General features: G+C 36.6%; 1 long non-coding RNA gene across 1 annotated transcript; it reads right to left on the bottom strand.

Moving 5' to 3' along the window:
- Positions 1-7016: 7016 nt before the first annotated feature.
- Positions 7017-10928, bottom strand: LOC111745843. The gene is made up of 3 exons (XR_002782813.1): positions 10148-10928; positions 8666-8729; positions 7017-8004 (listed from the first exon to the last, which is right to left on the bottom strand). It is a non-coding gene; the product is annotated as an uncharacterized LOC111745843 (long non-coding RNA).
- Positions 10929-11252: the final 324 nt, after the last annotated feature.

Genomic DNA, 11252 nt, shown 5'->3' on the forward strand with positions numbered 1-11252 from the left:
GCATATTTTCTTGTTTATTGATCACTTAGGCTTTCTTCTCTGTTAATTGCTTGTTTATGACATTTACCCATGTGTGTATTTTGTCATTCTTTTTGATTTGTAGACTTTAAAAATATATACATTCTGTTTTCTAATCCTTTGTTAGTAATAGACATCACAAATGTGATATTGTCTTTTAACTCTGTCATATTTTATAGGTTTTAAAAAAAATGTTTACTGTCAGTCAAATTCATCTATCTTTTTTTCTATTTTTGCTTTTTAAGTCTTAAGTTCATAAAATTTTCTTCCTAGAAATAAGATGCAAAAATACTTATCCCACCTTAAAGCCAGGTGGAATGAGAGAATTAATTCTAGAAGGCTTTCAGGAAAGCACTGTTCTCAGGGCTATCTAGATCTGCTTTAGAGCAAGAAGGAGAAGGTAATGTTCAGAGAAGAGACTGAGATATAAAGGATTCAGATGTGATGGATTGTAACGTTCAGTGGGCACACTGGAAGGTTCAAGAGTTGAAGAGAGGTAAGAAGTAGGGGGAAACTGTGTACTTTTTGATTAGGAATCATGTACCTCAATGATTCTTGAAAACACTCAGCCATTATTTCTCCAAATCTTTTTTCTCTACCATTGTCTCTATTCTTTTCCAGAACTCTTGTTGGAGCCTCTCATTCGAGCCATACAAATTCCTCTTTCACTTTTCTACCTCCTTGTATATTCTGCTTTATCAGTCATTTCCTCATCACCATATTCCAATTTACTGCTTCTCTTTTTGACTATGTCTAGTCTAGAATTTATTCTACTTAATGCATTTCTTTCAATGGCTGTATTTTTCATTTTGAAGAATCCAGCTGAATTTGTTTTTTAATATAACCTTGTTCTCACTTTATTTCTATCAGTTCTTATTTTATATATTCTTGTCTTTTTTATGAGAGTATCCCTTATCTCTTTGGGCTCTTAAACATTTAACATTGCTTTCAGATTGCTCTGTTATTTTCATATCATTGTGAGATAATTCGTATAACTTGTAGATTCTGTGGGCCATGTTATAAGTAATAATTGTCTTCTTCACTGGTTTTGGAATTTGAGGTTGCAGGCTTATTTTGAAAAACAGTTTTCTGTTTGTCTTCCTCACCCCTACCTCCTGCTCCACTCATGCCTCCTTATCTAGAAATTTTGATCTCCTTCACTCAGCTCCCAACTCAGAGCCAAGTCTTATATCAGTAGCTCAGTGCTCCTACCTTTTTAGTCTTATAGGAGATATCCAAGATCCAGACACCTAGTCATACATGGCCTTGCACAGGTCCTGGCTGCAAGGCTATGTCTATGTCTCCCTCATCACATTATTTTTTCTTTCATCCCTACCTCACTTCTTGGTTTGAAATAATGGGCCTGCCCTGATCCCAGTCTCACATAAGTTACCTTTAATTGTGGTACCCATCACAGTGGAACTCCCAGCTAATTCTGCCTGCCTGTAAGCTCAGAGCCTCATAGGCTTGCAGCATCAGCTCAAACTTACTATTCTCTGTTTTCTCTCTACTTATAGTAAATAGAGGTGCTCATCTTGCTTTACAACATAAGTTATATCTTTTTAATTTTTTATCATATCTCTATATATTATTTGTTTGTACTAGTGTTGGCGAGGCTTGAAGTATGAACTTACCCTGCAATCTTGAGGGAAAGAATACTAAGTACAAAAGGAAGGATGACTCAATTCAGCTTACTTTAGTGATTAATTTAATAACTAGTAGGCATTAAAGATAAGAATCAAGAAATAGTTGCTTCAATAAGACCTCCTGACATTTTGTGGAATATCAACAAATTCTTGATTCTTGAGAATTATTATTTGTACTTTACAGGTTGTACTTTCAAGGTTCAAAACCTTTGGATAAAATTCTCTTTATAAATCAAAGTAAATCATAATTAATAATCATTAATGATTTTTTTCTTTATTCTACAGCAATTGTTCTATTTTTTAAACTTCAAAAGTATTTTCTTATTCGTCCATTAACAAGAATTTCCCTGCACATTGATTATGTGCCAGGCTCTGTGCTATGAGAAAATAAGACAAGATAGACAGCATACAGACATTAAATAAATATGTAATCACAGGGACAAGCTTTAACTACTGTTGTGATAAGTTCCCTTCAGTGCTTCTCCTCCTACTTTTCATATATGTGACTCCTTCTTTACCTTCAAGGTCTCACTGAAAATGTCATATCCTCTGAGAACACTTCCCCACATGCCATTATTCTCTGATTCAGCTTATAGCCCTGATTTGAGATACTTATAACAAATTTACTATTATTTTGGTTATTTATTTTAAGAAGTCTATCATCCTAACTAGACTATAACCTCCACAAGGACAGAGAGCCTGTCTTATTTTATTGTCTTTGTTGTCATTCACCAGCACCTAGCACAATGCCTGTCTTATAGTTGGAACTCAACGAATATTTGCTAAATGAATGAATGAATGAATGAATGAATGAGTGAACCAATAAGAGGAGGAGACCGAAGAAATGAGTAAGCTTTGGCCAGAAGAAAGGGGGATGTGAGAGAAGGGTGGGATGGGAGTGGAAAGAACTTCCCTGGCAGAGTTAACAACCTGTGTTGGGTCCTTGAGGGCAGAAGGAGCAAGTGTGGAATGCTACAGGAAGAAGACCTAAGAGGCTGGAGTTACAGTGACTAAGGTATCGTCTTAGCTTTAAATGCCAGACTGAGGATTTTACTTGAAAGGTCATTGGAAATTGTGGAAAGGTTTAAGCAGGGAAGTGACTTGCTCAGCTTTTCTTTCTGAAACTGTTCTGTCTAATATGGCAGCCATTAGCCCCACATGACTATTTAGATTTAAATTAAGAATAAACCAAATTAAAAATTCAGTTTCTCAGTTACGATCAAGATTTCAAGTGCTCAAAAACCAGATGTGGCTAGTGACTTCCTTAACAGAGAGCACAGATATAGATCATTTCCATTGTTGCAGAAAGATTCATTGGATAAATTGTTGAAAAAAACTGGACACTCTAGTGTATGGTAAGTGGGTCCGTGGGGATGATTCAAGTGTACTATAAAACTTAAGCCTATCCAATGGCAAATCTAAGAACTTTTTGAAGTGGAAAAAACATGTAAAGTATAATCTAATTGAAAATGAATTTTGAGTTTCAAAACGGCAATTTAACAGTTCAGAAAAGTACCAGTGTTTATATACTCAAAAAATCAAGAGAAACTCAACACATTTTGAGATACAGTTCTAAAGCTTGTGCTATTTTCTAAAAACAAATATATCTAAAGATTGGTCTGGGGATAATGAACAAAAATCTATTAGCAAACTTACTAATTAGGGTCAGGTCTATGCTTAAATGGAAACATTAAACATTTGTTTATTTGACATAAGATTTCTTTAGCCAACTACCATAAATATTGGCTGCCTGTCAGAAATGATGTACCCAAATTTCACATGTTTTACATTTCCTAATAGTGATCTAGCCCACACAATATTTTTATATGATGACGGCTGTCATTAAAGCAGAATATTTTATTTACACATTGTATTTTGATTAACGAGTTAATGGTAGTTCCGTTTAAAGTCATCAGGCCCTATGTGGCGCTTAGCCAAAGCATGCTCAGAGTTGACAATGATTTTGATTATGTTCTCCATGTCTAGCCAAAATGATCACATTACTGATGGCAGTGCTTTTTCAACTGGAGATCACAACCTACTACTAGGCTGTAAAATCAATTTAGTCAATGTTATCAGCATGTCTTTTGTGTGACTGCTGGGTCATGCTGTAAAATGTATTTTTTTACTGTGGACTACAGTGAAAATATTTTGAGCAACACTGGGTTTCTTTCAGGTTTTTAGTGGCAACTATTCTTGGTTGGTCTGCTTTTTAACCTTGGCCTCACATTGATCAAAGTCCTTTTCTCACACATTACTATGCTCTCCTAACACTCCTTAGCCCTCTGGAGCAATCCCATTTTACCTCTTTCAGAGGCGTGCAAGGCCCTCACTTCTCCAATCTCATGTCTTATAACCGCTCTTCCTCACTAACACCATTCAAACTGCTCAGCCTCCTTTGCTGTCCCTGAATGTGCCATGTTGTGGAGACGTTGCTGGGCTATTCCCTGTACCTGAAAAATCCTTCCTACAGATAGTACATAGCTAATTAACTGTCTTTTTTCATTTAAGTTTATGCTCAAGTGTTACCTTCTTAATGAGGCCCACCGTGACTGCTTTATTTAAAATTGCAACCCTTCTCATACTTATAAACCCCTTTCTCTTCTGCATTTTTCCTTCACATTACTAGCCACCTTCTATTGTACTACAGAATATATTTACTGTGTGCATTGCTTGCCTGTAATGACTAGCTATAAACTAGATATAAACTCCAGGAGGGCAGGTAGCACAAACACCCAGAGAAAGTGTCAATAAATATCAGATTGGTCTATATTGCACATGCATGAGAGAGAGAGAGAGAGAGAGAGAGAGAGAGAGAGAGAGAGCGCGAGAGAGAGAGCGAGAGAGAGAGAGAGAGAGAGAAAATCCAACTAAGTATTAAATACAAAGTTACCAAGGGATTATTATTGTATTCTTAGGTTATTTCCTGCTTTTAATCAAAAACTTCTAACTCTTCTTAGAAGCAGCCATTCTATTTTACATTTTCTCCGTATAAAACCCATTCTTCCTCTGTTTCTACAAAATATTAGAGAAAGAGCTTCCACTAACTCTACAAATCCATCCCAGAGGAGTGTAGCACGAGATTAAAAATGAGCCTCTGGTTATAATTTACAGATTTAAAACACTAACTTAGAAAAAAATCATCAAAACATGTGCCTCTGTTGAACTTATTTATCCAATATAAAAAATGAAATAGTAAAGGAGGCCAGCAATCATTTGGTTTACAACATAAAACTTAGAGAGAAAAGTAACATGATCAATGTGATGGGTCCTTGACATTTTGTTTCTGGAATGACCCAGTTTAGGGAATAAGGTTCCCCAGCTGAGCTAGCTCTGTCATCCTGGCAGGAGGGTTACATACTGGGCACACTTCATTCATTTCCCACCTGAAATTTTCTAACATAGAAGGAGGGGCTACTACTTGCACCTAATGACGTCAACAATGAGTTTCTATACTTATTTCAAAAAAAGTACCTTGATCTCTCCATTGTTCTGAGGAGTATATATGAAATAGTTTCCATTTTTCAAAAGCTAGATGATTATGAAATAATTTCTGGAAGAAATGGTGGAAATATCACTTACAAGTTATACATGATTGCTGTGGGGATGCTATTCATAAGCTGGCTCACTGAAGACATAGCCAATGTTAGAAATAACAAAAGGAGAAAACTTCAAATTGATTGACATCATATAAATAGAAAAAAAAAGCTCACAAAAGCTCAGCAAGGGATGCCTAAAGATGTGGTCACTTCTGTTAATCATTGTCATAATCTGTGCTTATTTAATGTACATCCCAATCCATACTTATATCCGAGCAATTTGAACATAAATTCAGCTGTAAAGCTCTATTCTGTCTCAGCGCTCAACGCTGAAGCTGGAGGTATTCCACCATATTTTGTTTATACTTCTTAAATTTTTAAAAAATCTTAAACCACATTTTAAATAAATGGCAACATGTCTGGATGGTTCCCATCTACAAGGAAGGTGATAGAATCTGTTTTATTATAGGTTTGTCACATTTTAATTTAGTCCCAATTTAGTTAATTACTGCCAAAGTTATGGAACCAATTTTGTAGTCTTTAAGTTTAGGGCAATTCTTTCACATTTTAAATCAATATTACATCTTTTTAAAATCTCTTTGGGTTTCTTCCCAACTCCAGAACAAGGGGTACTTACTTTATGGCAAATTCTTCATCTCTGGTATGCTCTTAATAAGAAATACACGGGACTCATTTGTTCTGCCTAGAAGTTTTGATAGAGGGATTTTTTTAAAAATGTGTTTCATATTTATGCTAAAAATAGAGAAATTATAAACACTTTTAAAGGAAAATCCTTTTATTAACTTATTAAAGAATTAGGGATATTTATGAACTAACAAGGTTTATTTGTTCTGTCTAGAGATTTTGAAGTCTTTTTTTAAGTGTGCTCCATTTTTATGCTAAAAGTAGAGAAATAAGCATTTTCAAAGACAATCCTTTTATTAATTAAAATTTTTAAATAATTAGAAATATTTAATGAATTAATAAAGAAGACTCAGTTTTCAGGAATGTTACATGGTCACTGTAATTACAAAAGTCAACATGAAATCGATTATTATTTGTAGAAAATGTAGCACTTCCTTTTTAAATAATTGATATTACTTATTTTTGCTGTTGTGCAAAATTTTGGGTGGAATTTACATAACTCTCACAATTTGTTAAACTTTTGCAGTATATCAGCGGTTGCAATTTCTATTTTCAGATAGTTCGACACAATGAGTTAATATCTTATTAGTATTTGAAATTACTTGTGGGTAGAAAGCAGCAGAAATGTATCATTAAAATGTTATAAATGAATGCATATCATTAAAATGTTATAAATGAATGCATATCCTTAAGCCTCTTAATTGTGAAACCATTGGTAAAAGTTATCAGAACTTACCAAAAGAAAAGCAGAATATTATTGTTTAAGCACATAAGAGGAAACAGAGTAAAATGAAACTAGAAATTCATAATATTTGTATTATCAAATTTAAAATATTAAGTGAGAAATTTTGAAAAATATATCAAAGTAGAAAGAAATGATTAAAGAACAGCTATGGTTAGATTTTAGTCACCAATCATTTATTTTTATTATTCTTATTAATTGCGTTCATACTCTCTATATGTCTGTATTCTAATTTTGAAAATAAATATTTAAATAAAAAATAGCCAATTTTAGCATGTCTCAATTTATTAACTTGTTAGGTAATGCATTGACTTAAAAACACACCTTAAATGTACTTCACTATAGAAAATATTAATAGCATATATAAAGCAAATTGAGAATAATTAGGATATCAGCTTATCAAAATTTTCTGAAGTATATGGTGATTGCTTAGGCTGACATGTAGAAAATGTGTAATTATCTGATTATCTTATTCATTTGATCATAGTATCTCTACAGAGAGTTCAGGCACAAACATATTTTGGAACTTGAATTACTTGAATTTTCTTGCTACCTTGATTTTATATAAACATATATAATGTTTGTAAACTGTACACGCACACACACACACAGAAATGTGTAAACAGTGTCCATATGCTTCAGCCAAAGACTGCCCAGAACACACCTGTATTTGAATAAGTTGGGTTGTTCCTTGTTGCAGGAAAGGAGAACACAGGCTGCGTTTGTCTCAGTAAGAGGGCGTTAGAAGGAAACTTTAGAGGGTTTGGGCTTTAGTTGGCTGACTGAGAAAGGGTCTAAAGAAGCAGGGATTCACTCTAGATTGGGTGCTGTTAGCTCATCAACTCTGTGATTGGATATCTTAATGAATCTTGACCATAGAGAGGGCAAGCTGGAATAGGGATAAAGCTGTAATTGCTAAAGAAGTAGCAGTCACTCATTTTGGCCAAGAGAGGAAGTTTAGTATTTTATGAGTGACACAGTGACCCGTTTTTGTCTGCGCTGTCAAAATTATGAAGCGCCTTTGCTTTGTCTCATTTTATTGTAGTCTCAGAGCAGCCTGGTCTGAAGCTGGGATTCTGGGAGATTCTGTGATTGTTTATGTCTATTGGGAGAGTCATGTGGTCTCGCTGTGAGGGCTGGGTCAATTTCTCATTGTCAGGGTCTGCTCTTCTTTCTCAAAAACTTCAGTTATTCTTATTCTATAACTGGCAGATCATATCACCCCTTTTGCAACAAGTACAATCCGATTTTAGGCTGGGTTAAATACGTGTGAATATAAAGGAAATACTCTCCCCAGAAAGGACAGTTCAGTACTCCTCATCGATCCTCTTTCTAAACAGCTGGCCCTTTCAAGAGCTGATCCTCTCTCCTCTCCAGTTTGCACTTGAGAACCATGTTGCCTTCTTTGTTGTCCCTAGGAGAGTATTTGGAAACAAGACAAAAAAGAGGCAATAATCTTTCCTTGTGATAAAAGTGATGATAAACTTGGATTTTCACTTTTATTTTGTTTTGAAAGAAGCATTCTCATATGTTTTTAATAATCTATAACAGAAAATAAACCTTTTGCTACACTTAGCTCAAGCTCTCTGGTCTGATCACTAAGCATTGCTAAAGGTCATTTGATTCTGATCTCCCCCCGGCCCCCCAGATCTTTTTTTACTAGAAAATGAACATCTCTTGCTTCTGCCATTTAGAAAATTTTCTACGATTCTATACTTAGAGGTATTCCTTATTTTTTTACAGAATGACTTACTTGTCTATTTGCATGTTAGTAGGACTAGTATAAACATTAATTTATGGAATAATTTATGATATCCTAAAAGTAATTAATTTGTTCTTGTTTATGAAACTTAGGAATACAAGCCACACTGTTACCATAACTGCCTATCTACCCACATGTTTATTCAGAAAATATTTGCTGAGTACATGACATGCCCATACAGCTTTGTCCTAGGCATTGGGACACTAGGAAAGGAGGGAGAAGAGGTTAAGAGTCCAGTCTCTGGGTTGGAATTTCTGCTCTGCCACTTGTTGATTGTGCATGTTGGGCAATTATTGGATTTCTCGAAACTTACATTCTTTCTCTGCAACATGCAGGGATCATACTGATATTTTCCCTTAAGGCTGGCTGTTGGATGACTGAAAGAGAAATCCGAATTAGTGCAGAGCTCGTCACAGTACTCAATTAAAGGTATTGCTAGTTTTTGAGGATAAAGTGCTGAGTTACTAGATGCTGTCCTTCCTCCAGGAACTGACTGAGAATCAGGCTCTGCTATCTAGTGAGATAACTGGGAAGCTTGGAGGCATCTCACTCTCTCAGTGAGGGTATTAGGAGGCAAAAAGAGGAGTGCTACGGAGAAGGCATTGTCTAAGGAAGGTCCGAAGGATGAGGATAAGTTAGTTGTCTAGGCAGCAGTGGAGGGAAGAGAGAAGGCAGAAGAGTCAGGCCAGTGGAGAGCAGGGCAGTTCTATGGGGAACACAGTGTCACGTGCTAGATGTGACAGAAGGCAGTTCTTGATGGCCAGCCTGTGGACAGGGTCGAGAGAGAGGGAGGTGGTGGGAACTGTGGTTGGAGGGGCAAGTGAGGACCAGATTTCAAGGGCCATGTGTTGAAAACATAGTACCTTGGATTTTAATTTACCCTGAGGACAATAGAGATATAGAGTCAGTCTTCAATATCACTGCCAGACCCCCTCCAAGAATTTTTTTTTTTTAAGTGGATAAAAGAAATTGTTTAGAGATGTTTATCGTAGCACATTTTAAAAAATCATTTTTGTCTCTGAACCTAAACATGAGTTAATTATATACTCTCATTAATAGGACATAGTGACAGTTGTTCATGGATGTCCTGGACCCTCTGTTCTTTGATTTTCCTTGTCCCCTCATTCCTTCTCCATCTCTTATTCCATTCTCCTTCATTTTAAAGACAGTCATTTCTTATGTTTGATACATAGCCTTAAATGTTCATGTATCCTTATAAAGCATATGTTTTATGTGTTTTTAATTCACCTACGTGGTATTCTGCTATAAAACTCTTCCTGTGCCTACATTTTTCTCTTGATATAAAGCATTCATTGTTGCTATGTGTGCATCTAGTTCATTATGTGTACATCTAGTTCATTGCTTTTAACTGCTGTATAGTCCGTATAGAGTATACATTATAGTATTATTTACAATACTTTGAAATAACCTGAATATTGCACACTACAGAATGGTTAAGTAATCTTGGTATATTAGCAGTGTGAATAACATGCATTCATTAACATGGATAGTTCCAGATGTCATGAGAAACATGTTTATGACAATGTAAAGAAAAGCAGACAAAATTGTCTTTACACTGTGAAAACCACCACATAAACATACATATTCATATGGCCAACGGTTGGAAAGATTCAGAGAAAAATAGAAACAGCTCTGTATGTTGGAACCTGGGAACTGTGGGTAACTTCCTCTTGTAGCTGTTAGACATGATTATGGTGTGCCTAGGGATTTGGCCTACAAACCAGAGCTTTTCCTATAGTATATTCTTGGGGAACAGACGAGATCAGAGCAATACCAATTTGCTGCCTGCCCCAGAGTTGGCAGCTGGGTGTCCCCCCTCCGCAGAAAGGCTTCCTCTTCACCAGATGTGTTCTGTAGTCACCTTCGGCTGTCTCCTCCCCTTGGGAAATAAGATTGAAGCTAAAAATCTTTTCAGAAGGCTGAGAGAGATTTAGCGCTGCTGAATTTAACTGTCTTCAAGGTTAAACAGAAAAGCAAAGTGTATTAAGAGTTACACATATTATTTTTCCATTTGAGCGAAAAGCAAGATGCATGAACGTGCATGTGCACGGAAAATTTCTGAAGGCATAGACAAAAATCTGTAAACAGCAATTGCCCTGGTGAGGGGGATTGGAGATCTAAGATAGGAGGGAGACATACTTTTCTTTAAAGTATGAGAGATGTGTTTATCATCTTTTTTAAAACCTTGTACCAAGCATCACTTTTTCGATTAAAATTTTAAAAGTTTAAATCTCCAAATTTCATGGCTCTAACTTTTTAAACATCGCTTTTTAAATGTCTTACTTTTTAACTCGTTAGAGTCTTTCAAAATAACAAATTCATATTTTGAGCCTCAAATTGTGCATCTCTTTTTAGTGACAAGGACTCAGCCCAATTTGAGGACTGCTTACATGCGTTATGAATCACAATGCACACAATATTCTGACATTAATTCTAACGCAGAATGCAAGTGATGATCAAGATATACTGACTACTAAGAGTACAGTAGGATTCGGATATAATGACAGCTGTTGTCCTTAACATGGACTTGCTTTAACTCTTTGCCAGGTGTGTGCAAGTGCTTCTGCCCCTCAGAAGTGGCGGGCGTCATCCGTTCTGGTGCCCCACTCCCCTCCCCGGGGCCCCGGCCTCAACCACGCTCTCGCTTGGGGGTCCCTCGGTCGCGCCACCACCTCGCCGGGAGGGCCGCTGAGTGTGGCGACCTGGCGCCCCGGGCCGCGACCCCGCCCGCCGCCGCGGCCCAGCGCCTCTCGGCGCCCTCGCTGAGCACTTACCACTGCCAGAAGGGCTGGGCGGCAGGACTCGGTCGCCTCCGCTTGGCGCTAAATTTAAAAAGTTAACGCGAGCAGCCGGCTGGCTCCGGAAATGAAACCAACTTC

The sequence above is a fragment of the Pteropus vampyrus genome, unplaced genomic scaffold, assembly GCF_000151845.1.
Source record: "Pteropus vampyrus isolate Shadow unplaced genomic scaffold, Pvam_2.0 Scaffold167, whole genome shotgun sequence".
Taxonomy (NCBI): domain Eukaryota; kingdom Metazoa; phylum Chordata; class Mammalia; order Chiroptera; family Pteropodidae; genus Pteropus; species Pteropus vampyrus.